The sequence below is a fragment of the Chiloscyllium punctatum genome, chromosome 12 (assembly GCF_047496795.1).
Source record: "Chiloscyllium punctatum isolate Juve2018m chromosome 12, sChiPun1.3, whole genome shotgun sequence".
NCBI lineage: Eukaryota > Metazoa > Chordata > Chondrichthyes > Orectolobiformes > Hemiscylliidae > Chiloscyllium > Chiloscyllium punctatum.
In genome coordinates, this window is record NC_092750.1 from 8,311,948 (window position 1) to 8,338,984 (window position 27,037).

Consider the following 27,037-nt stretch of genomic DNA (forward strand, 5'->3'; position numbering starts at 1 on the left):
ACTCTGATGGTGACTGTGAATCCATTGTTGGGAAAAACCCATCTGGGTCACTAACGTCCTTTAGGGAAAGAAATCTGCCATCCTTACCTGGCCTGGTCTATATGTGACTCCAGACCCACAGCAATGTGGTTGACTCTTCAACTGCCCTCTGGGCAATTAAGGATGGGCAATAAATGCTGACCCTGCCAGCGATGCCCTTAGCCTGTGACTAAATGAATTTTTAAAACATGTATTTTGTGATTTCTCCTTAATGGACATGTAATCTTTACTTGTTCCCTTGTTTGATTTGGTCTCGACTCTCAGACCTACGGAGTGTTTACAGTAATATTTCCTTTTACTATGACGCAGAACTACACAGCTAGTGGTTAGGGACTGGATCACACTGTATGAACATTAATATCCAAGGTTAATGGGGTTGGGTAGCTGAGTTGGCTGGATGTCTGATTTGCAGTGTGGAGTGATGCTATCAGTGTTGGGTCAATTCCCACTCTGCCTGAGGTTACCATGAAGGATCCTCCTTCTCAAACTCTCCCCTTTGCCTGAGGTGTGGTGACCCCCAGGTTTAAGCACCACTGGTCCTCTCTCTCTGAACACTGTGGTGACTTTGCATTTAAATGCGAGCCAGGTGCTGAGCAGTGTCAAAAAGTTGGAAAAACACAGCTGGTCAGACAGCATCTGAGGAGCAGGAGAGTCGATGTGTCGAGCATAAGCCCTTCATCAAGGATGTCAAACAATGACTAGGTCCGACATGGGAGAATCTAGCAAGCATCCCTTTCACATTCAGTGGCATTACCATCAGTGAATGACCCCATTATCAACATCCTGGGTGTCATTACCATTGATCAGAAACTGATCTGCACCAACCACATGCATACTAGCTACAAGAATAGGTCAGAGGCTAATAGGAATTCTGCAATGAATAACTCAACTCCTATCTCTCTAAAATCTGACCACCATCTACAAGACACAAGTCAGGAGTGTGATGGAATACTCCCCACTTGCCTGGATGCTCCAACAACATTCAAGAAGCTTGACACCATCCAGGACAAAGTAGCCCGCTTGATTGGCATCATACCCACAAACATCCACTCCCTCTGCCACCAACGCTCAGTGGTAGTGGTGTACATCATCTGCAAGAATTCACTGCAGAAATTCACCATGGCTCTTAGACAATACCTCCAAATCTACTCCAAGTTCAAAAGATCCCAGGTTCTATCGTGGTTTATGAGATGTTGATCCAGTTGGTGTCAATACAATTGCCATTAGTGGACTCCACCCTCCCTCCACTCACCCTCCCACCAGCCAAACCCCCTACATGAGTGGTGTGGAGCAAGTTCATCTTGAATCTCCCTGAGAAGAGGGACGTATCACCAAAGCCTTCCATCCTATACTGATCAGGACAAATGCAAGAACACCACATTTCAAACAATCACAGTTTATACAACAGGGTAAAAGTATTCTGGTTGTACAACAAGTAAGCTTTGATTGGCCAAGACATTGCCATAGTGAATATGATAGGGGCATTAGCCCACCCAAGCTCCTGGGTAATATGCAAAAGGTACAAGGCTTGAACATGTTCCTTGTGTTTGCAGAGATTCTCGGGTATGAACATTTGCTGTCTCTAACAAGTGCAAATGAACCATATTCTGAGTCCAACTGATTTATCTTAAACTGATTCTTGTTGTAGCTGTTGGCACACTCAGGAATGCTGAGCAAGAGCTGCCCAGTTTCAGAATCACACCTAACAAATGGCAGGAATGAGAAAAAAATTACCTTGGGATTCTCATCCCCGTCAACACCTGAACAAAATCCACAAAGGATAAGGTTCTCATACCTCTGCCCTTCCATCAACAGCCCCCATTGATGGCCGGGCGCTTCATCTGTGAGCTGAAATTCCCTTCCTAAACTTCGCTGTGTGCTCTTTATTCTCTCTTTCAACCTTCAAGACCTTTCTCGAAACCCAGCTTTTTGCCCAGTTGTCCTGTTATTTCCCCCCACCCCCCCCACCCCCTGCCACAGTCCAGCTCCCATTTCTACCTCATTCTCCCATGCTGCCCAGTGGTTGTCTACACAAATACTCAATGCAATTGTGGAGAGGCGATGTAGACATGATGCTCCTTGTGGTTCAATAGCCTTGGGGTTCCACAAGAAGAATGGCCAACCAATGGAGATTTGCAGAGGTGTGGATGGGATGGGGCAGTGGTCGGGCTGGACGGTGAGGAGTATGAGGGTATCATGGGGAGGCAATAGCCTAGTGATAATATCGCTAGACTATTAATGCAGCAACACAAATGAACGTTCTGGGGACTGGGCTTGAATCTTGCCATGGCGGAATTTGAATTCAGTAAAGAGTTTCGTAATCTAATGATGACCATGAAATGATTGTTAGAAAAACTCATCTGGGTCACTGATGTCCCTGAGGGAAGGAACCTGCCATCCTTACCTGGTCTAGCCTCCATATGACTCCAGACCCACAGCAATCTGGTTGACTCTTCACTGCCCTCAGACAATAAATGCTGGCCTGGCCAATGATTGAATCTAAAAAGAAAACATCGGCCACATTTGGAGCAAAGGAGCAGAATTTCGCAGCCAAGTATCAGTGAGTTGGGAGGGAGAATTATTCACCGTGTCACATGATATAGTTTCTGTTTCCAGCAGACAAAGTCAGTGCACTGTGTGCTTCAGAGATAAGTTGAAGAATAACAAATTTATTTCTTTACGGCAGCTTAGACAAAGCCAAAGCAAACAAATCCTGCAATGGGCAGTGTCCAGCTGAAGTTGACACAGCTATGTTTAATTTATTGCCACACTTCGTACCATTTGGCCCTGTCTTCCTGAACTGTTTATTTCTCCTGATTTATGTCATGTAGAGATATCGGATCACAAGATCCTGTCCTTTGATCAGCTGCTGCTTTCTCTCTTCCTCTTGTCACGAAAACTTGTGTGGCATTGAAGGGAAAGCTGTGATATTTCATTTCCCGAATGTTCTCAGGTCATTTCTCATTGCTGCGTGCAATCCTAGCGTTGCAAGAGGAAGGGGCAGATACAACTGGAGAATAGACACACACAAGTTTATATCAGCTGTCACTTCATTGGCTACTTGCCTCTCAGTTACAATGTCATGGGTTCATCTCCCATTCCAGAGACTTCAGTGCATAAACCAAAGGTTGAGCATGGCAGTGCAGTGCTGAGGGAGTGCTGCACTGCCAAAGGCACAGTCTTCCATTTTCAACTTTTGTTTTCTTTCATGCGGTGTTGGCATCATAGAGACACACTGCATGGGAACAGACCCTTTGGTCCAACCAGTCCATGCCAACCATGACCCCAAACAAAACTAGTCCCCCTGCCTGTGCTTGCCTCAGATCCCTCCAAACCTTTCCTATTCATGTACTTATCTGAGTATCTTTTAAATGCTGTAACTGTACCTACATTCACCACTTCCTCAGGAAGTTCTTTCCACACACAAACCACCCTCTGAGTAAACAAATGGCACCTCGTGTTATTTTTAAATCTCTCTCCTCTCATCTTAAAAATGTGCCCTCGGTCTTGAAATTCCCCCCACCCTAGAGAAAAGGCACTACTCCATACCCCTCATCATTTTATAAAGTCACCTCTTAACCTCCTACGCTCCAGTGAAATGGTCCTGACCTAACCAGTCTTTCTAGTGACTGAGGGGCTTGAGAAACCATTCAAGAGGGCAATTGAAAGTGGACCACATTGCTGTGGGGTTGGAGTCACACGAAGGTCAGACCAATTAAAGCCAGCAGATTCCCTTCCCTAAAGGATATCCATGCACCAGATGTGTTTTTATGACAATTGGCCTGATCACCCTGAGGCTAACTTTGTATTCCATTATTTAATCAATTGAATTTAGGTTCTGCCATTTTCCCTGGTGATTTTACAAACCATGTTCCCAGGGCATTAGCCTGGACCTCTGACTCACCAGGGCGAAAGTGGGTACTGCAGATGCTGGAGATTAGAGTCTAGATTAGAGTGGTGCTGGAAAAGCACAGCAGGTCAGGCAGCATCCGAGGACCAGGAAAACTGACATTTCAGGCAAAACCCTTCATCAGGAATGCTCGGACTCGCCAGTCCAGCAACATTGGCGTTACCTCACTGCCTCCCTCCCAAATGAGACCCTATCTAGCTTCTCAAGTAGATGGAAAGATCTCATGGCACTCCACCAAAGAAGTGCACCTCTTTTCCCAGACAGCTATTATCCCTCAGGCAACCTCGCTGAATGAGATGATCAGATCATTGCTCTGTGACTGTTTCCTGGGTGTAAATTGGCTGTTGTGTCTCTGATCTTATCACAGCAACTGCCCTTCAAAAAGGTGTAATCAATGGTTATAAAGTTTTTTGGATGGGCACTATGTCTACCTTTTGATGGATGCTTGGAGTCAAAATGATAGAGTTCACAGGATAAAGATTAGAAGTGGCACTCCCACCATGGAGCAAATAGGTCCACTTTAGAATCTTAGAGCACAAAAGGTGGCCAATTGGCCCATCACGTTGGTGCTGGCTCTTTTGAAAGAGATCTGCAAGCACCATAGATGGTTGTGTGGAAGGTGATCCTGTGTATAAGGCCACCCCCACCTTTTGGCCTCACCACTCGTGTTCATCTTTAGCTTCAATGTAAAAGTCATTTCAGCCACGACCTGCTAAAGGGCTTTAACAATCTGGCTCAAGTTTGCAGGCCACCAGTGGGTATTCTCCGTAGTGTGGTACTCCATAGCTAGATACAAGGGATCAAGTAGGTGACATGAGCTGTGTTGCAAAGGTGTGCAGGAGATAAAGATAGACCAATGCAGAGCCGATCCCACATGGTGAACAACAAAGCTGTGATCACCCAACCTATACCTGTGGATCACTTCTTCACACTATGTTTGTCCACCCCCATTTTTGGGAGGACTTTTTGAGATTTGAAATTTGCTATGTTCCCTCCCTGTTCTTTCTTTCTCCAGCTTTTAGTTGCCATGTATATCCAATGTCCATGTTGGATCCATAATGTTTTTGCAATGGCCTAGTGGTATTATCACTGGACCGTTAATCCAGAGATCCAGATAATGTACTGGGGACGTAGGATGGTGAAGTTTGAGTACAAAATAAATCTGGAACAAAGAGTCTAATGATGATCATGATTCCATTGTCGATTGTCGGAAAAATCTGATTCACCAATGTCCTTCAGGGACGGAAACTGCTGTCCTTACCTGGTCTGCCCTACATGTGACTCCAGACCCACAGCAATGTGGTTGACTCTTAGCTCCCCTCTGGGCAGTTAGGGATGGGCAATAAACGCTGGCCTAGCCAGTGACACCCCCATCCTGGAAATGAATAAAAAAAATTGACCAACGCAAAATCCCAGAGACACTTAAGATCTGAAACAGAACCAAAAATGCAGAAAAACACTCAACAGAACCAGGTAGCATCTGGGTGGAGTCAAACAGAGATGATGATGTTTCCTCAGAACCGGGAGATACGTTAGCGATATGGCAGTTTTTGAGCAAGGTTGGAACAAAGGGAGAGGGCATCTCAGAGAAAGAAGGAAAGATTGGCAAGGAATAAGAACAGTTTTGGGTCACTTACCTCAGGAAAGAAATACTGGTATCATGGAAAGTTCATTCGGCTGACCCTGGTGTGGAGGGGGGGTGTGTTATGAGGAGAGGATGAGCAGATCGGACCTGTACTCTTTGGAATGAGAAGTGCCCTTATTAAGACAGTCAAAGTTCGTAGGGGCCCTGAGAAAACCTTGTGGAAGATTCGAGGACCAGAGGACATCATCTCAGAATGAAAGATGCCACATTTAAAGCCGAGATAAAGAGGACAGACTTCTCTCGAAGGAAGGCAAACTTATTTTGTTCTCCTGTACACAGTCCTCCAGATGTGGTCTTATGATGCCCTGAGAAACTAACAAGTGATTCTTCCATTTGTGTTCCATTCCCTTGCAATACAGTTTATTCTTCTTACCAAACCTGCAAACTGTTCCTGTACCAGAATACCTAAATCCCTCTGCACTTCAGATTTTGCGATCATTTTAATAAATGGTGCTTTTCCAATGTTCCTGCCAAAGTGGACAGGTTAGTGTTTTCCCATATTGTATACAATCTGGCAATTCTTTTTGCCCAAAGGGTTACCCACTCTCTTAACAATTTTCCAACAATCAATTACCTTGGTAAATTGCTGTGGAGGTGGCATAGTTATGTTGCTATTTTAGTAAGCCACAAATCTAGAGTAATAAGAAACAAGAGTTCAAGCTATTGAAGTTGGAAATTTAAACTTCGTTAATTCATGAAATAAATCTGGACTACAAAGCTCCAATCCTACTGTGTCCTGTAAACACCTTGCGGTCTTATGTAGCTGCTCCTGTAACCCACATGTCAGGGAAGCGCAAGGAGCATCTGAAATGTCAAGTCTGACACATCCCTGTTTGATGCTGTGTCAAAGTATTTTTCATGTTGTAAGAGAGTGATCACAGTCTCAGAGACGTCTTATCATCAAAAACGTGACTCCCACTGTTGTCTTTTGATAACTGAAACTGCCGCCTTTTGTTTTGAATTTGACATATGGCCTTTAGATCGCAATCTCAATAACCTTTGCTGTGCAGTAAATGGCAGTGAAATGATTGGAGATCAAACTCCTGGTACCTCATTTAGAAAGGTCAATCTCTGTATATTCATTTTGAAGATGTAGGTAATTTCTGGCATCAATATATTGAGTGGATTACATTTTACACATGCTGTCCGCTCTCAGGTCACACTTCATCATTAACTGATATAATACACACACGTGCACGCGTGTGCGCACACATGCAGACACGCACGCAGAGAGAGCGAGACACACACGCACGCAGAGACACACACACAAACACAGACACATACAGAGACACACTCACACACGTGTGCATACACCGACACACACACGTGCATACACACAGCCAGGCACATACACACACGCACACGTGGGTACACACAGACACGTACACACACAAAGACAGACACACATGTGCACACACACACACATACAGTCACATGCACAGACACACATACGTTCATGCACACAGACACATGCACGGACACACACACAGACACATGCACAGAAACACACACACACACACACACACACACACACGCGTGCGGGCGCCCACACCATTCAGCCCATCAGTGCTGATGTTTTGAAAGCAATATTTATTTTTATTTGGCTACCTTGCTCTGTCCTCTCTGACTAGGCAAAATCTTCCCCCACAGTAGTTTATATAATTCGCTTTGAGAAATTACAACTCGTGCTGTTTCCACTGTCCCTGCAGGCTTTACATTCCAGTTCATAGTAACCTTTGAAGACCGTAAGGAGCAGAAATAGCCCATTGAGCCTGCTCCACCATTCAATGGGATTGTAATAATCCTCAACTCCACTTCCCTGCCTTTTTCCCATAACCCTTGACTCTCCTTTTTGATTAGAAACCTCAGCCTTAACGACCCAACCTTTACAGCCCTGTGTGTTCTGCAGGTTCATTGCCCTCCGAGAGAAAGGATCCATCTCATCTCTGTCGTAAACAGGTGCCCTTTTATTCTGAGGTTATGCTGTCTGCTCCTAGACTGCCATAAGGACCTTTCACCTTTGTCTGTGTGATGATATTAGAGTTACAGATATCAGTAGATATCAGTAGATATCAGAGAAGACCTTGTTAGCAAGAGAATCAGTTGGAGGTGGACCTCAGTAGTGCAGGGGTGGACCTCAGTAGTGCAGGGAGGTGAACGGTGCTCATCTGCCTGGGGAGGCTATCTATGAAATGGGAATATGATGAGTCAGGTTCAGAGATGACCCATGTGAGACAGAAACACAAGCTTTGCCTGTTTCACAGTGGCTAAGTGGCTAGCACTGCTATCTCGCAGCGCCAAGGTAACGTGCCCAATTCCACCCTTGGGTGACTGTATGGAGTTTGTACATTCCCCCCCACCCCTCCGTCTATGTGTGTGTGTTCCTCCGGGTGCTCCAGTTTCCTCCCACAGTCCAAAGATGTGCAGGTTGTATGGATTGGCCCATGCTAAATTGCCCATAGTGTTCAGGGATGTGTAGATTAGGTGCAGTAGTCAGGGATAAATGTAGAGTAATAGGGTAGGGAGTGGGTTTGGGTGGGTTACTGTTCGGAGGGCCGAAGGGCCTGTTTCCACACTGTAGGGATTCTATGTTTATTTGATGTAGGCTCTATCTAATCCCGTGTGTTAACACCTTGAAATTAAAGACCTCTCCCTTTAGTGATCTAATTATTGAAGCGGTAGCTTGGCTCACAACGTTGCCTTCTCATGTCTGAGGTTCCTTGCTCAGGTCCCACTTCTGCGTTTCGTCCTTCCTGACTCAGAATTGAGTCATTGCGGTGCGTTAGTTCCAACCTGTTAAGTTGAAGTGGAGATGGGAAGGTGTCCTAGCATGCTGCTCAGTGTTCCAACATGTCCCCAAAAAGCCTCAGATTGATTGGTCATTTCTGTGGAATGTATGGAATCTTGCTGTGCAAAGCAAATCTGCTGGAGCGCTTCAGCTCCAGCTCCCCATGGTTTAATGTTGCCATCTCTTCGGGATTCGTCTGGAGTCTCCTCGGGACTTATTCCGGAGACTCTGGCAAGAAACAATCTCGGAGAAAAATTGTGCGAGACATTTGAAACCAACTTCCGCTTTCATCATTTTTACTGATGAAGGTATTGGAGATAGTCAGGGGGGAAGTGACACCGGGAAAGGCTGTTTCAGGTGAGAGGGATCCTTAGGGGAGATCATGTGATGAATATATCCAAATCTCGTTGGCAACCCTGAGCATGGGTGAGGTACAAACAGACTTATGTCCTAAAGAGGGGTCAGCAGTGAACACTGGGACTTAGGCTTGCGCAGTCTACTCTTGGCTTCGAATACCCTGGGTACAAACTAACTCAAATACATCCAGCCAGAGGTGTTAGTCTGCTCGCACTCCGAAAAGACAGCAAACATACAGACAGCTGGGGTCTAGTTATCTGCTCCCTCTCTCCCTCTCCCTCTCCATCTCTCTGCCTCTCTTTCTCTCACCCTTTCTCTCTATCACAAACACACACACACACTCTCTCTTCATTGCTCTCTTTCTTGTTGTTTCTCACTCTCTCTCTCCATTTCTTGCACTCTTTCTCTTGCGCTCTGTTTTTCTTGCTCCCTCTTACTCTCTCTCACTCCGTCTCCATTTCTCACTCTCTCTTGCTTCTCCCTTTCTCGCCCTCCCTCTCTCTTTCTCGCACTCTCTTCCTCTCACTTGTTCTCTCTGTTTGACCTTACTTCCTTTCTTGCTTTCTCTTGCTGTCTCTTTTCCCTCTCTCAGTTACTTTCTCTTTTTCTTGCTCTCTCTCTCTTTCTCACTCCTCTGTCCCTAACGGTAGACAAAATGGCTGAAAGCTTCTGTTGAATGGGCAGAACAGTCTGATGTGATTCCATCTGAACTGAAGGGACTGCCAGAGTGGGCTGTCCACACCTTCTCCAGTCCCTCTAGAACACCTTCTCCTTCCTCCCTCTCTATTTGACAGCTGTCTCCTCTCTCCTTGCTCTCCCTGAGCTAAGGGTTCCCCTCCCAGCTCAGGAAGCTGCCCTGGGCACTGAGGAATGTTTTTAGATTCAATTCAATTCCCTACTATGTGGAAACAGGCCCTTCAGCCCAACAAGACCTTACAGACCCTCCAAAGAGTACCCACCCAGACTCATTTCCCTCTGACTAATGCACCTAACACTATGAGCAATTTATCATGGCCAATTCACCTGACCTGCACATCTTTGGCTTGTGGGAGGAAACCAGAGCACCCAGAGGAAACCCATACAGACACGGAGGAATGTGCAAACTCCACACAGACAGTCACCCAAGGCTGGAATTGAACCCAGGAGCCTGGCGCTGTGAGGTAGCGGTACTAACCACTGAGCCACCGTGCCACCCTAAATGTTCACCTGGGTCCACTGCAGTGTGAGGACACTACTATATCAATGCAGCGTGCACAGTACCAGTGGAAAGAGAATGAGGGTGTGATGAGGTACGCAGATAGCCCAGAGCTGCAGGAAATAGGAAGTGGTAGGTCTCCTGCTGGTTTCTGATCCAGGTGTGCCTCACAGCATCACATGCCAAGCCCTGAATTGCTGGCATCTGTTTGTGCTTGTGTCTGGCAGTAACCTGACCCTTGGGACATTCCATTCTTTTTTAAAAAAATGTATTAATTTTGTGGGACGTGGGCATTGCTGGCTGGGCCCCAGCATTTATTGCCTCTGCCTAGATGCTCTTGAGAAGGTGGTGGTGAGTCGAGAGTGTGGTGCTGGAAAAACGCAGCAGGTCTGGCAGCTTCCAATCAGCAGCAGAATTGAGGTTTCGGGCATAAGCCCTTCATCAGGAATGTTGCCCTACGTTGTGTAGATGGTACCTCTGTGTGTCAGTGGTGAAGGGAATAAACATTGAGGGAGGTGACTGGGGTGCAATCAAGCGGCTGCTTTGTCCTGGATGGTGTCGAGCTTCTTGAGTGTTGTTGGAGCTGCATCCATCCAGGCCAGTGGGGAGTATGCCATCACACTCCTGACTTGTACCTTGGAGATGGTGGGCAGGCTTTCAGGAGTCAGGAGGTGAGTTGAGTTACCCACCGCAGTATTCCTAGCTTCTGAAATACTCTTGTAGCCACTGCGTTTATGTGGTGAGTCCGGTTGAGTTTCTGATCAATGATAACCCCCAGGATGTTGACAGTGGGTGAATTCAGTGACGTGAATGTCAAGGGGCGGTGGTTAGAATGTCTCTTGTTGGTGATGGTCATAGCCTGGCATTTCTGTGGCACACATGTTACTTGCCACTGGGCAGGCCAAGCCTCGATATTGTCCAGATCTTGTTGCATTTGGGCATGAACTGCTCAGTATCTGAGGAGTCCTGAATGGTGCTGAACATTGTGCAATCATCAGCGAACATCCCTACCAACCACCTTATGATTTAATCCCCCACTCAGGGTCATACCATCAGCTTCCTGGCTCCCTACACCCTGGATTCTCCTCTCTCTCTCACTTTGCTCCTTTAAAACATCATTCAAAGTTCACCGCTTTGACCAATTTGATCAACTGACTGAATATCTATTGCTCCTCTGAAGCATCTTGGGATGCTCATTAAAAATGATTTACCACAATGGTTCCAGGAATGAGAAACTCCATTGATGAGGATAGATTGAAGAAATTGAAAGGGTTCAGAAAAGATTTACAAGGAGATTGCCAGGGTTGGAGGATTTGAGCTATAGGGAGAGGCTGAACAGGCTGGGGCTGTTTTCCCTGGAGCGTCGGAGGCTGAGGGGTGACCTTATAGAGGTTTATAAAATCATGAGGGGCATGGATAGGATAAATAGACAAGGTCTTTTCCCCAGGATAGGAGAGACCAGAATGAGAGGGCATAGGTTTAGGGTGAGAGCGGAAAGATATAAAAGGGACCTAAGGGGCAATCGTTTCACACAGAGAGTGGTGTGTGTATGGAATGAGCTGCCAGAACCAAGGGTGGAGACTGGTTCAATTGCAACATTTAAATGGCATCTGGATGGGTATATGAATAGGAAGGGTTTAGAGGGATGTGGGTCAAGTGCTGGCAAATGGGACTAGATTAGTTTAGGATATCTGGTCGGCATGGACGAGTTGGACCGAAGGGTCTGTTTCCATGCTGTACATCTCTATGACTCTAAGTTGGGAATGTCCTCTTTGAAGTGAAGGTGACCGAGAGAGAGGTTTGATAAAGGTTTTCAAAAACGTGAGTGGTCTGGGTAGAGCAGACTGGGAGAAGCTGTTCCACCTGTAAAAGGAACAACAACAAGAGGGCATACATTTAAAATGATGGATTAGAATCCAAATTTAATGAACTCTATTGTCACATGTACTCAAATGACACAGTGAAAATTTTACAAGTCACCACTTAAGCTGCATCTTACGCACAAAGGTATTTAGGTACAGATTTGTAAGTACAAATTCTTAGAAAAAACAGATAGAAAAGTAAAGAAATAAACAGTCCAGTAATAAATTAGAAACACAGAGAAATAAAGAGTTAAAAGCCCAGCATTAGCATTCCTTCCAACTCAAGAGAAAGTGAGGACTGTAGATGCTGGAGATCAGAGCCACGAGCTGGAAAAGCACAACAGGTCAAGGAGCACAGAATCAATGTTTCAGGAATCCTCATGAAGGGCTTATGCTCGAAACATCAACTCTCCTGCTCCTCGGATGCTGCCTGACTGGCTGTGCTTTTCCAGCGCCACGCTCTCAGTCCTTCTAGCTGACAGCCAACCAGCCTCCAGTCCGCACTGGACCATGACTCTAGACTGTGCCAGGCATCACCTTGAGGATCTCGAGGCTGGGAGACCAGCTCTGAAATCACCTGAAGGCCAGGGGTCCAGGGTGAGGCCAAACCAAGCCAAGATGTGCAAAAGAAGTTCGGGTGATGGGACCAAAACGTTGTTCGTACAGCGAGCAGTGAGGGTGTGAAGTACACTACCTGGCAATATGCTACAGGCAGGCTCAATTGATACCTGCTGGAGGGGCATTGGATGATTATTGGGATAGAAATAGTGTGTAAGAGTATGGCAAGGAGGCAGGAGATTGGCAGAGGGTAATGATGTTCGCTTGAAGAATCAGTGCGGGCGCAAGGGGCCAAATGGCCTCATTCTGCAACAATTCTGTGCTTCTTTGGCATAATGTTAACGGTGCTGAATAAATGCAAGTCGTTGTTGTGCCATTCAAAGTCTCTGAGTGCCTTTAAGACTCACTGCACCAACTGGCTGTAGCTTCCTATGGAGTCCAAACAGTTTATTGAAGTATTGGCTCCTGAAGTCCAAATGTCTAACTCCTGGCAGAGGAGATGGTGAGGACTGCAGACACGGGAAACCAGACTCAATAATTATGGAGCTGGAAAAGCACAGCAGGTCAGGCAACATCCGAGGAGCAGGAAAATCGACGTTTCGGGCTGAAACCCTTCATCAGAATGCTGACTGACCTGCTGTGCATTTTCAGCTTCACACCTATGGACTCTGACTCCGGGGAGAGACTGGGTTCCATCTTCTGTAAATGCTCAGTCGCTCTCTCCCTCTCTCCCATATAGTAAAAATCTCTGAAATAAATGAGGGATACATCGGCAAATGCTGGGACAGATGCAGCCTCTGTACACGCCAGCAGATGAGAGTGGCCAAATGAGAATTGTCAGACTACAAATTGAAAATGCCAATTTCACTTAGACGTCAGTGTTTTTCCGTCCTGGCTAAATCCTGTGCGTTATTTCATGTGTAAATTAATAGCCTCCCCCTGGATAATGCAATGCAGCCAACAGAACCTTGAGGTGAGCGTTTTATAAGTTAGAGAGAGGGGAAGCAAATGCCTCAAGAAGATTATCAAAGATCTGAAGAGCGAGGCTTGCATTTGAAGATTCAGTCTTCTCAAAAATTACATGTCCTTAGTGTCAATCTTCACCTCACCTCGCTAGAAGATTCGACTCATGAATAACAAAAGTACCTGTTCTCAAGGAGACTGAAGCCTGCTTTAATACTCTAGAGTGTATCATTCTGTAATGTATGGCCCTTTCCCTTCATATTGCTTCTCTTGTTCAATTACACACTCTTTGTGTGCTCTTTGCTGAGTTAGCACCACAGTGCACCAGACAGGAACTGGACCTATTGCCTGGATGGGGTTCTCACTTTCAAATTAATTGTCTTTTATTACTCTTGCATTAAGGGATGGTTCACCCCTACACGCTGAGGGGAGGCCCCTACGCTCATCACTTCCTTGGTCTGATCAAATAACAGACAGAAAACAATTCTCTGGTCTGCGGGGATAATGGCATCTAATAGTTCAGCTGAAGTGACAGCAGAAGAGGCACAGGAGGCCAAATGGCTTGCTGTGATTCTATGATTTACCTTTCTCTCTGCCCTGCATGTTCCTTTATCTTTCCGTCTTGTCATATCCTGGTTGAGTCCATTGGTTGTGAGCTTTTTTTCCCTGCACAGATGTAGACCATTACCACCAAGTCCACACTGACCCTCTGAAGTGCATCCTACTCAGTCCCTGTACCTCTGTATTTCCCATGACTAACCCACCTGGCCTGCACATCCCTGGACACTATGGTCAATTTAGCATGGCCAATCCACCCTAATTTGCGCATCTTTGGACTGTGGGGGGAAAACCAGATCACCCAGAGGAAGCCCACACAGACGGTGAAAATGTGCAAACTCCACACGGACAGTCACCTGAGGCTGGAATCGAACCCGGGTCCCTGGTGCTGTGAGGCAGCAGTGCCAACCACCCATGATGCATTTTTCTGTCTTGCCCTTTCTCACATCTGAGTTTCTTTTGATTTCTCCTCTTGCGCTAACATCCCATTTCTCCCCACGCCTCCTCCATTCTACCCTCCTCTCTCTGCCTGGACATAAATATTTCCTGTTTAAAACTAAAGACTTGCTTGAGTCTCCTGAACAATACTCTCTCCTCAATCATCTTTTGGAATATTCTGTGCGATTCCGGTCTCCCTCCTATTGGAAGGATGTTGTGAAACTTGAAAGGGTTCAGAAAAGATTACATGAATGATGCAGGGGTTGGAGGGTTTGAGCTATAGGGAGAGGCTGAATGGGCTGGGGCTGTTTTCCCTGGAGTGTTCCCTTATAGAGGTTTATAAAATCATGAGGGGCGTGCATTGGGTAAACAGACAAGGTCTTTTCCCCGGGTTGGGGAAATCCAGAACTTGAGGGCACTGGTTTAAGGTGAGAGGGGAAAGATATAAAAGGGACCAAAGGGGAAACTTTTTCACGCAGAGGGTGGTGTGTGTATGGAATGAGCTGCCAGCAGAAGTGGCGGAGGCTGGTACAATTACAACATTTAAAAGTTATCTGGATGGGTTTATGACTAGGAAGAATTTAGGGGAATATGGGCCAAGTGCTGGCAGGTGGGACTAGATTAGGTTGGGATATCTAGTCGGCATGGATGAGTTGGACCGAAGAGTCTGTTCTGTGCTGTACATCTCTATGACCCTGTGATTCTGTCTCGACTCTAGACTTGACCTTTTCACAACTTGAACCTTTAGCTCCCAAGGGTCTGAAATCCTTTCCCGAACCCTTTCTATATCTCTCCCTCGCTTTACTTATTTAAGACACTCCTTCAAACCTCCCTCTTTGACCCATCATAAAATTACACAGTACAGAAGAGTCCCTTCAGTCCATCGAGTCTATCCCGCCAAGACCTACTCTAACTTTAGACGTCCCATTTTCCAGCACATGGCTCACAGCCTTGAATATTATGACATTTCAAATGTTTGAGCTGTTGGGAGAGGCCGAATAGGCTGGGGAATGTTTTACCCTGGAGTGTTTAGATTAGATTAGATTACATTACAGTGCGGAAACAGGCCCTTCGGCCCAACAAGTCCACACCGACCCGCTGAAGCGCAACCCACCCATACCCCTACATTTACCCATTACCTAACACTACGGGCAATTTAGCATGGCCAATTCACCTGACCTGCACATCTTTGGACTGTGGGAGGAAACCCACACAGACACGGGGAGAATGTGCAAACTCCACACAGTCAGTCACCTGAGGCGGGAATTGAACCCGGGTCTCAGGCGCTGTGAGGCAGCAGTGCTAACCACTGTGCCACCGTGCCACCCAATTGGAAGTGGAGAGATGACCTTACAGAGGTTTATAAAATCATGGATAGAGTGAATAGCCAAGGTCTTTTCCCTGGGGTGGGGGAGTTCAGGATTAGAGGGCAAACATTTAAAGTGAGAGGGGAAAACTTTAAAAGGGACCTAAGGGGCAACTTTTTCACGCAGAGGGTGGTGCATGTATAGAATGAGCTGCCAGAGGAAGTGGTGGAGGCTGGTAAAATTACAACATTTAAAAGACACCTGGATGGATATATGAATAGGAAGGGTTTGGAGAGATATAGGCCAAATGCGGGCAGATGGATTTGTTCAGTTTAGGAAACCTGGTCAGCTTGGATGAGTTGAGTCAAAGGGTCTGCTTCTGTGCTGTATGACCCTGTGACCCTTCGACGATTGCCCTCCCTATCCTTCCCTCGGATCCGGAACCTTCTGCCACATCACTCACTCCCTTTGAAAAGAGAGTGAGTTAAACCAAAACACAGCACAGGCAAAGTCAGAGGCAGCAGTATTCAACGATTTCAGATCATCTCGGGTTAAATCACCGCTCCGGATTCGCTTCAGTACACAGTCCCGAGCAGCCGATCAATAAGCCCAGGGAACGTTGGAATTCTTGCTGTCAGTTAATGACCTCCTTCAGCGAGGACTCTGAACCCACTTTGAAGAAGATGACAGTCATGTCAGATGAGATTAAATGAATGATTCATGCCTTGAATCCATCAGAAGGAACATAAGCCACAATAATAATGAGGAAGAACCCCCTGTATAACATGCTGTTACAGGACATTCCACAGGGCTGAGGAACAATTAGAGACTCTGTTCGAAACCTTATTGTATTATTCTTCACTGGCGTCACTCACTTGTACCAACTGTGAAGGAAACTATCATTGTATTTATATAGCTCCTTCCACATCCCTAGGACACTTCAAGGACAATTAATCTTTTTTTAGGTAACATTCCTGGCAAACTCAGCAATTGGTTTGTACAGTAAACAACACTGAATGTGATTTTCCCCTCCCGTCCCCTCCCTGTGGGAAGTGAGAAATCGGGGAGTTTTCTCTCCAGGTTCAACATGCTCCCTCCTCTCCCATTCTCACCACCCCAGTGACTAGCTGCTGGGCAAGAAACCTCAATGGGCACGACAGCTATTGAGGTGGAGGTGGGTACTGCGGGTGCTGGCGATTAAAATCAAGATTAGAGTGGTGCTGGAAAAGCACAGCAGGTCAGGCAGCATCCGAGGAGCAGGAAAATCGACGTTTCGGGCAAAAGCCCGTCATCAGGAATGTTCAGTGGGAAATGGAACCAGTTTTCGGGCAGCACAGTCACTCAGTGGTTAACGCGGCTGCCTCACAGTGCCAGGGACCCGGGTTCAGTTCCAGTGTCGACCGGAGTTTGTCTGTGTGGAGTTTGCACATTCTCCCCGTGTCTGCGTGGGTTTCCTCCTGGTGTGCCGGTTTCCTCCCACAGTCCAAAGGTGTGCAGGTTAGGGTCATGCTAAATTGCCCGTAGTGTTCAGCGATGTGTAGGTTAGGTGTATTAATCAGGGGTAAATGTAGAGTAATAGGGTAGGGGAATAGGTCTGGGTGGGATACTCTTCGGAGGGTCGGTGTGGACTTGTTGGGCCGAAGGGCCTGTTTCCACATTGTATGGGTTCTATTCTATCAATGACCCATTTGCCCTCTAGTTTTGGACTCCCCAAAGCAGGGGGAGAAAGAGCTTGTCTATTCACCCTCTCTATGCCACTGTTGATTTTATAAACCTCTGTAAGGACACCCCTCAGCCTCCTACATTTCAGGGACTAAAAAGCCCCAGGCTGTAGAGGAGGGGGGAATGTGAGGTCAGACTCCTTCTCTTCCATAAAAACTGAAAGAACTGCGGATGCTGCAAATTGGAAACAAAAACAGAAGTTGCTGGAAAATCTCAGCAGGTCTGAGGAGAACTGAGGGAGGGTCACCGAACCCGAAACATTAACTGATTTCCTTTCACAGTTCCTGCCAGATGTGCTGAGCTCTTCCAGCAATTTCTGTTTGAGCTTCCTTCTCTTATTGAGCCATGTGAGATTCTGAGTGGACTTGACAGGACAGATGCTGAAGGGTTGTCTCCCTCCTGAGGGAACCTGAGTGAAAAGGCCCACTTTAAAGGAAATCTCTGTCCTCTTTCTGATGGTGGAATTTCTTCAGTCAAGAGCATCATTAGTCTTTTGAAGATTCCTAACCCAGGGAGGTGTGGAGATTTGGTCACTGAATATATCTGATATTTAGCTGGACAGACTTCAATCCACGAGGGAGCCAAGGATTTTGGGGAACAGAAAGTGGGGTTAAGGCTAAACTAGGTCAACCCTAAGCTTACTGACTGGCAGAGTAGGCTCATGTCGCCCAATGGCCTATTTCAGCAATGTTCTTGACCTCTTGCCAAATGACTGTTCTTCTCCAATTGCAAGGATGGATCAGGAATGTGGAGGATTCATAGAATTCCTACAGTTTCGAGGCAGGCTATTCTGGTCCATCGAGTCCATACTGATCCTCTGGAGAGCATCCCACCCAGACCCGCCCGATAACCCTGCCTTTCTCATGCCTAATCCACCTAATCTGCACATCCCTGGTCACTACAGGGCAATTTCCCATGGCCAATCCACCCTAATCTGCACATCCCTGGTCACTACAGGGCAATTTCCCATGGCCAATCCACTCTAACCTGTGCATTCCTGGTCACTACAGGACAATTTCCCATGGCCAATCCACCCTAATCTGTACACCATTGGACTGTGGGGGGATGCTGGAGCACCCGAAGGAAACCCATGCAGATCCAGGGAGAATGTGCAAACTCCACACAGTCTGTCACCCGAGGCTGGAATCGAACCCAGGTCCTTGGCACTGTGAGGTGGCAGTGCTAACCATTGAGCCACTGTGCTGGCTAAGGAAGGGTGGTGTTTCATCATTGTTGGTGAACCAATGAAATCTACAGGGAATTCTGTCATTAGCTGCTAGATTGTCAATTTTTGACAATTTTGACTAACTTTGTTTACTAGGGAGAAGGGGTTTCCTACATGGGCTTAGTAGGGTCGTGCTAATGTCACTGGACTAGTAATCCCAGGGCACTGGGCTAATGTTCTATGAGCATATATTCAATTAATATCTTGGATATAAAACTAGTCTCTGTGATGGTGACCATGCCAATGATAATTAATTTCTTGTAACTTCACTAATGCTTCACTAATGCCCTTTAGTGCCATCCTTACCTGGTCTGGCCTACACGTGACTCCAGTCGTGTAACAATGCAGTTAGACCATAACATGTCGGAGAAGAAGTAGGCCATTCAGCCCATTGAGTCTGCTTCTCAATTCAATGAGATCATGGCTGATCAGATAATCCTCGACTCCACTTCCCTGCCTTTTCCCTGTAACCCTCGATTCCTCTTACTGTTTAAACATCTGTCTCGCTCAACCTTGAATATATTTAATGATCTCACCTCAGAAGCCCTCTGAAGTAAAATATTCTACAGATTCACTCTCCTCTGAGTGAAGAAATTCCTCCCAACCTCTTGTCTTAAATGTGTGACCCCCTTACTCTGGGATTACGCGCCTTTAGTCCTAGATTACCCCACAATCTTCTCACATCTACCCTGTCTTGTCCTCTAAGACAGCTTGAATGTTTCGATAAGGTCAACTTTCATTCTTCTAAACTTCAATGAGTCGAGGCTCAGGTAGAGGTTTTATGTTGAGTTAATCTGGTTTAAATTGGTTTAATCAGGAGGAAGAGATTTCTGCCGCACTGGAGGAGCAGGAAGAAAGCAAATATAAACAGTGAACTCATTATCGAGAAATAATGGCGGCACAGTGGCACAGTGGTTAGCATTGCTGCCTCACAGCGCCAAAGACCCGGGTTCAATTCCCGCCTCAGGCGACTGACTGTGTGGAGTTTGCACGTTCTCCCCGTGTCTGCGTGGGTTTCCTCCGGGTGCTCCGGTTTTCTCCCACAGTCCAAAGATGTGCAGGTCAGGTGAATTGGCCATGCTAAATTGCCCATAGTGTTAGGTAAGGGGTAGATGTAGGGGTATGGGTGGGTTGCGCTTCGGTGGGGTGGTGTGGGCTTGTTGGGCCGAAGGGCCTGTTTCCACACTGTAAGTAATCTAATCTAATCTAAAAAATGGATTAATGTCTACTTTTTATACTTTATCAACTGACATAGGGTTGGGTGTCTCAGGACTGTACTCCACAATATTCTCTTGCACGTTCAGGTTTTTTGTTTTAATCCTTCGATGATCTTGGGAGCTGGCTGGACCTTTGCATTTCTATCAAGATAGTGTCATAGAGATAGTGTCACAGAGTCATAGAGATGTACAGCACAGAAACAGACCTTTTGGTCCAACCCGTCCATGCCGACCACATATCCTAACTAATCTAGTCCCATTTGCCAGCACTTGGCCATTTAACCCTCCAGACTGTTCCTATTCATATACCCATCCAGATGTCTTTTAAATGCTGTCATTGTTCCAGCCTCCACCACCTCCTCTGGCAGCTCATTCCAAACACGCACCACCCACTGTGTGAAAAAATTCCCCTTCAGTCCCTTTTAAGTCTTTCCACTCTCACCTTAAACCTACATTCTCCAGTTCTGGACTCCCGCACCCCAAGGAAAATACCTTGTTAATTTATCCTATCCATGCCCCTCATGATTTTATAAACCTCCATAAGGTCACCCCTCAGCCTCCAACGTTCCAGGGAAAGCAGCTCCAGCCTATCCAGCCTCTCCCTATAGCTCAAACCCTCCAACCCTGGCAACATCCTTGTAAATCTTTTCTGAGCTCTTTAACATTTCACAACATCCTTCCAATAGGAAGGAGACCAGAATTGCATGCAATATTCCAAAAGTTGCATAACCAATGTCCTGTACAGCCACAACATAACCTCCCAATTCCTATACTCCATGCTCTGACTAATAAAGGAAAGCATACCAAACGCCTTCTTCACTATCCTATCTACCTCCATCTCTACTTTCACTCCAAGGTCTCTTTGTTCAGCAACACTCCCCAGGACCTTACCATTAAGTGTATAAGTCCTGCTCTGATTTGCTTTTCCAAAATGCAGCAGCTCACGTTTAATAAATTAAACTTCATTCCTCGGCCAATTCAAACTTATTAACTTATGCTCACATCCAAATCATTTATATAAATGGTGAAAAGTAGTGAACCCAGCACCGATCCTTGTAGAACTCCAGTCTGAAAAACAACCCTCTACCACCACCCTCTGTCTTCTACCTTTGAGCCAGTTCTGTATCCAAATGGCTAGTTCTCCATGTATTCCGTGAGATCTAACCTTGCTAACCTGTCTCCCATGGGGAACCTTGTTGAACACCTTACTGAAGTCCATATAGATCACATCCACCACTCTGCCCTCATCAATCCTCTTTGTTACTTCTTCAAAAACCACAATTGAGTTTGTGAGACATGATGCTGAGGAAGAGCTGACCGCTGGTTGGTCACTGGGGCCATCCTCATCGAATTGAGGTGGTCAAGTGGAGCTTTAATGCCAGGGTCAAGTCAGGGACCTCATGGATCCCAGGGTTGGAGGGTCATAGTGGAAGGGGACGGAACAAGCAGAGAGCAAATCATCACACAGGCTTTATGCAGCTGAAGCGAGTGATGACAGCTTATACAGTCTTACAGCTTGGAAACGAACACTTCAGTCCAACCAGCGCACACCGACCATGTTCCCAAACCAAATTAGTTCCACCTGCCTGCTCCTGGAGCATATCCCTCCAAACATTTTCTATTTGTGTATCCATCTGAGTAAATGATGGATGCATGAATAGAAAAGGTTTGGAGGGATATGGACCAGATCTCCGAAATGATGTAATTCATTACATCCTCAAGAAGTTCATTCCACACTCGAACCACCCTCTATATAAAAAATTTGCTTCTCACATCATTTTTAAATTTCTCTCCTCTCACCTTAAAAATGTGCCCCTTAGCCTTGAAATCCCCCATCCTTGGGAACAGACAACTACCATTAATTCTATTTATAGCCCTCATTATTTTATAAACATCTATCAGGTCACCTCTGAACCTCCTGTGTTCCAGTGAAACAAGTCACAGCCAATGCAGCCTTTCCTTGTAACTCAAACCTTCCATACCTGGCAGCATCCTGCTCAATCTCTTCTGAACCCTCTCCAGTTTAATATTATCCTTCGTATAACTGGGCAACCAGACCTGGACACTGTATTCCTGAAGAGGCCTCACCAATGACCTGTACAACCTCAACATAACATTGCAACTTCTCCACTCGAAGGACTGAGCACTGAAGGCAAGTGTACCTAATAGCTTTTTAACCACCCTGTCCTAGCCGCCTGCATGCAACCCAAAGATGACCAGCTAACACAAACCAACCACTTCCTATTTCCAGATGTCTCCGTAAAAATCGAGCTTCTTAATTTGTGTCACAGGTAGGCAGGATGGTTAAGAAGGCGTTTAGAGAGAGTCAGTGAGGACATTGCTGTTGGTACTGGGCGTAGGCTCCCAAAAGGGATTTAATTCTGTGCCAAACAACAGATCTGTGAATGAAACAGACGGTAGCAACATGACTTGTGAAATTGACTGAGTGACAGTGGTCAGGGTGTTTCTCAGCTGGAAGAGGGATTGTCGCAGTCTTCCCCAGGGATCAGTGTTGGGAGTCTTCCTGTTACCGATGAATGACATTGGAGTATCGGGCAACATTTTAAAATGTGCAACATGCAAAACTTGGAAACTGGCGGGAGGATTGTGTCGAACTTCCAGAGGACAGAGACAAGTTGGTAGAGTAGGTGGTCACATAAATGGAATTCAGTCCGGAGAAATGTGGGATGATTTATATTGGTTGGAAGAAAACATGAAATAAAGGATAGATACAAGGTGCCAAGATAGGGTTAATGGTCAGAATCTTTTTCTCAGATTTAATATGTCTAATACTAATTGGGGGAATACATTAAGGTGAGAGGGGGAAAGTTCAAAAGAGATATCAGGGGCAAGGGTATTACACAGAGAGTGGTAGAAATCTAGAACGTGAGATGGTTAGATTAGATTACTTACAGTGTGGAAACAGGCCCTTCAGCCCAACAAGTCCACACCGCCCCGCCAAAGCGCAACCCACCCATACCCCTACATCTACCCCTAACCTAACACTACGGGCAATTTAGCATGGCCAATTCACCTGACCTGCACATCTTTGGAGTGTGGGAGGAAACCGGAGCACCCGAAGGAAACCCACACAGACACTGGGAGAATGTGCAAACTCCAGACAGTTTGGTGATGGTGATGGAGGCAGATGGTGCCTCCATGGTGATGGCAGATGGTGATGGAGGCAGATACAATAGGGGGATTTAAGGGTCTTTTAGATGGATGAATGTGCAAGGAATGGCGGGATATGGTTCAAGGACTGGCAGAAGGGATTAGTTTAATTTGGCATCACATTCAGCACAACATCGTGGGCCGAAGGGCCTGTTCCTGTGTTGTACTGTTCTATGTTCGAAACCTAAAGGGTGCACGGAAGCAGAAGGATTTGGGTGTCTGTGTGTGTAAGTCATGGAAACTGGCAGGTCATGTTAAGACAGCCATTGATAATAATACTCAGTGTCCCAGGCTTTATTACCAACATCATGGTGTACTAGAGCAGGGAAGTCATGGTGAACCCACACAAGGCATTTGTTCAACATCAGCTTGAGTATTGTGTACAGTTTTGTGGACAGCACACTTTGAGAAGGATGTGGCCACACTGGAGAGAGTGCAGAAGTGGTTTGTAGGGTTAGGGTTAGAATGGTTTCAGGAAAATAGTTTCAGTGATGACGATAGATTGAAGAAGTTAGGAGAAGAAAAAGCAGAGAGGGCAACCTGATCGAGATGTTCAAAATCTGTACAAAGCAGATAGGGAGAAGCTCTTGAAAGATTCAATTTGATTGGATTTATTATTGTCATATGTACCTAGGTACAGTGAAAGGTTTTGTTTTGTGTGCAATACAGGCAGATCATACCATACAAAGTGTAATAGGGTGATAGGACAGAGTGGGGAATACACAGTTATGGCCACAAAGAAGGTGCACAAGAAGCAAGATCAACGTTAGATTTGAAATTTGAGACATTTATTCAGTAGGTGTGTTTAAGCTCCTGTATCTTTTGCCTGACAAAAGCCATTGTAACCGGGGTAGGTAGGAGGGAGCTTTGATGATGTTGGCTGCACAACAAGACATGTAGGTGGAGTCATTGTGGGAGGTTGGCTTTTGTGATGGACTGAGCTCTGTAGTTTCTTACAGTCCAGTTGCCGTACCAAACCGTGATGCATCCAGATAGAGTTTTAGGGCACAGAGTTCAGACAATGGGCAAAAGGAGCAAAGGGGACATGAAATCAAACCTTTTCATGCAGTGAGTGGTTCAGATCTGGAATGCACTGGTGGGGGGTGGGTTCACCTGAGACATTCAAAAAGAAATGAGAATGTTAATTAAAAAGGAACAATTGCCAGGGGACTGGCACAAGGCAGGGGAATAAGATTCAATGAGAATTACTCATTGAGAGAGACAAAGATGTAATGGACCGAATAGTCCTCCTTCTGTAACAATTCTGAGAGTCTGTGATTCTGGTCTGCTTCTCTTCCTATTTTGTCTCTATTTGAGCTATTGGCATTCTTTTCTGTCTCCTGCCCTCTCAATTTCACCTTTTCCCATATTGAGTGTCTCTCTTCCAGTTTGTCTCTCATGCCCACTCATGTTTTCTCTCTCTTTCTCTCGCTCTCACACATTCTCTCTCTCTCTCTCTCTCTCTCTCTCTCTCTCTCTCTTTCTCACACCGACTCGCACCCTTCCCTGATCGGACTGCTGCTCCAGTACCATCTTGGGAACCAGCATGGGTTTTGACCTGAGGTTTTCACACATCATGAGGTGAATGTAGGGGGATGTTTGTGAAAAGCCACGGGAGATGAGCACGATCTGTGAATTCTTGTACTTGTCTGCCACCTAGTGTAGGAAAGGATAGTTCAAATGATTCAAAAGGAAATTGCACCAATTTCTGATTCAACACAGGGTATATAGGCAAATGAGTTTTGGAAGTGTTGGGTATGACTGGGAGTGCTAGCTCTGCTGATATGAGCCTCTTGTCCAGAAGGGTGTTGTGTTCAGTCCAGACTCTGTGCTGGGCCAACAGAAGTGAACCTGGTATTGGCCACAGGCATGGTGCCAACTCCACTGGCAATCAGAGACTGCAATCAGAAGGTGGCTCAGTCTGTACAAGTGCAGAGGATCTGGTTCAACTGCAATGCATATCTCTCTCTCACACACACACACACACACACACACACACACACACACACACTCTCTCTCTCTCTCTCTCTCTCTCTCTCTCTCTCTCTCTCTCTCTCTCTCTCTCTCTCTCTCACACTCTCTCTGTCTCACATGCTCATACACACCCTTCCTTCTCCTACCCCACACAGACAGACACACAGAAACACACAAATATATGCTCATATGCAACTACACGCATAGAAACACCAACAACATAAAACAAACACAGAAACATACACATAGGCATGTACACAATCACGCAGAATGAAACACACACCCAAATAGACACACTCAAATACACACACAGACACACAGAAACACACGTGCACACACAGACACACACGTGCGCACACTGAAACAGACACACGCAAACACAGACATATACACACAGAAATGCGCACACACACACACAGACAGACGCACACATACACACACACACAAACACAGACACACACACACACACACACACACACGCACACAATTAAACTGAAGCCGAGTGCCCCCTGTCTGGTGGATATAAAAGATCTCTTTGTGTTATTGCTGGAGAGTCTCCTTTATTGCCCTCACCAGATTTTCATCCCTCAATCAGATTCGCAGAGCAGATGGTCGTTGTCACATTACTGTTTGTGGGATCTTGCTGTGTGCAGGTTTGCTGCTGTCTTTACTACAGCACATCAGGGACAGTGCCTCAATGTTGATGTGAACTCTGGTAGGCGTGGCCAGGAATATAATCACCTTGGACACTGTCTGCTCCCTTCCCCAGATTCCTCCAACCCCCCTCCGCACTGCCACTGTCCCTTAATGCAATACAAACCCATCTTTTCCCCCCCCCCACCAAAATCTCTGAAAACTCTCACATGTTGTGCTGAGTTATGGTGGGTACAGTCATGTTACCAGCTGTCATCTCAAAGATTTACAAATATTGACCACCGCGGATTATTTAACCATAAAAACTTTCCTGACTACACTGGCTTGGCTGATGATCTCACTTGTTTCTGCAATGAGAGAATCTGACACAGAGAAAGCTGGAGCTTTATCACTGCATCGGCTGGTTCACAGGGCAGAGCCGAGAACATGTTTCATCGCAAATTCACTGTTTTCCTTCCCCTCCACGCTGTCTAACCCGATTGCATGCAGCTCACTGCATTAACTCAACGAATGCCATGTTCCTTAACTCAGAGAGCAAACTGGTGATTTTTACTGACTGATTGAAGATGTGGCTCCCTGGTCCAGAGCAGGTAACATCGCTCGAGACATTTGAGACAGTGAATAGGGCCATTACCGACACAAAACAATCCAGTTGGAATTCTTGCACAGAATGGTGTTGCCAGGGTTGGAAGGTTTTGAGCTGTAGGGAGAGGCTGAATAGGCTGGGGCTGCTTTCCTTGGAGCATCGGAGGCTGAGGGGTGTCCTTACAGAGGTTTATAAAATCATGAAGGGCATGGATAGGATAAAGGGACAAAGTCTTTTCCCTGGGGTGGGGGAGTCCGGAACTAGAGGGCATAGGTTTAAGGTGAGAGAGGAAAGGTTTAAAAGGGACCTAAGGGGCAACTTTTTCACACACAGGGTGGTACATGTATGGAATGAGCTGCCAGAGGATGTGGTGGAGGTTGGTACAATTACATCATTTAAAAGGCATCTGGATGGGTAAATGAATAGGAAGGGTTTGAGGGATATGGGCCAGGTGCTGGCAAATGGGACGAGATTAGTTTAGGATATTGAGTTGACATGGACAAGTTGGACCGAAGGATCTGTTTCTGTGCTGTACATATCTATGACTCTAAGACTGGTGAGATTATCAGTGATTTTTTCATTCATTAATGGGACTGGGCATCAATGGCTAAGCTAGTATTTATTGCCCATCCCTAATTGCACACAGGATCAGTAAGAGTCAACCACATTGCTGTGGGTCTGGAGTCATATGTCGGTCAGACCAGGTAAGGATGGCAGTTTCCTTCCCTGAAGGACATTAGTGAACCAGATGGTTTTTTCTTGACAATCAGGAATGGTTTCAAGGTCATCATTAGACTCTTAATTCAAGTTTATAATTTAATTTACTCTCCACCATCTGTGGTGGTGGCATTCAAACCCAGGTCCACAG

General features: G+C 46.1%; 1 protein-coding gene across 2 annotated transcripts in view; it reads left to right on the forward strand.

The window, feature by feature from the left end:
• The window catches only part of LOC140483586 (plexin-A1-like), a 555,554-nt gene that overhangs the window by 364,622 nt on the left and 163,895 nt on the right, over window positions 1-27,037 (forward strand). The gene's annotated exons all lie outside the window — the stretch shown is intronic.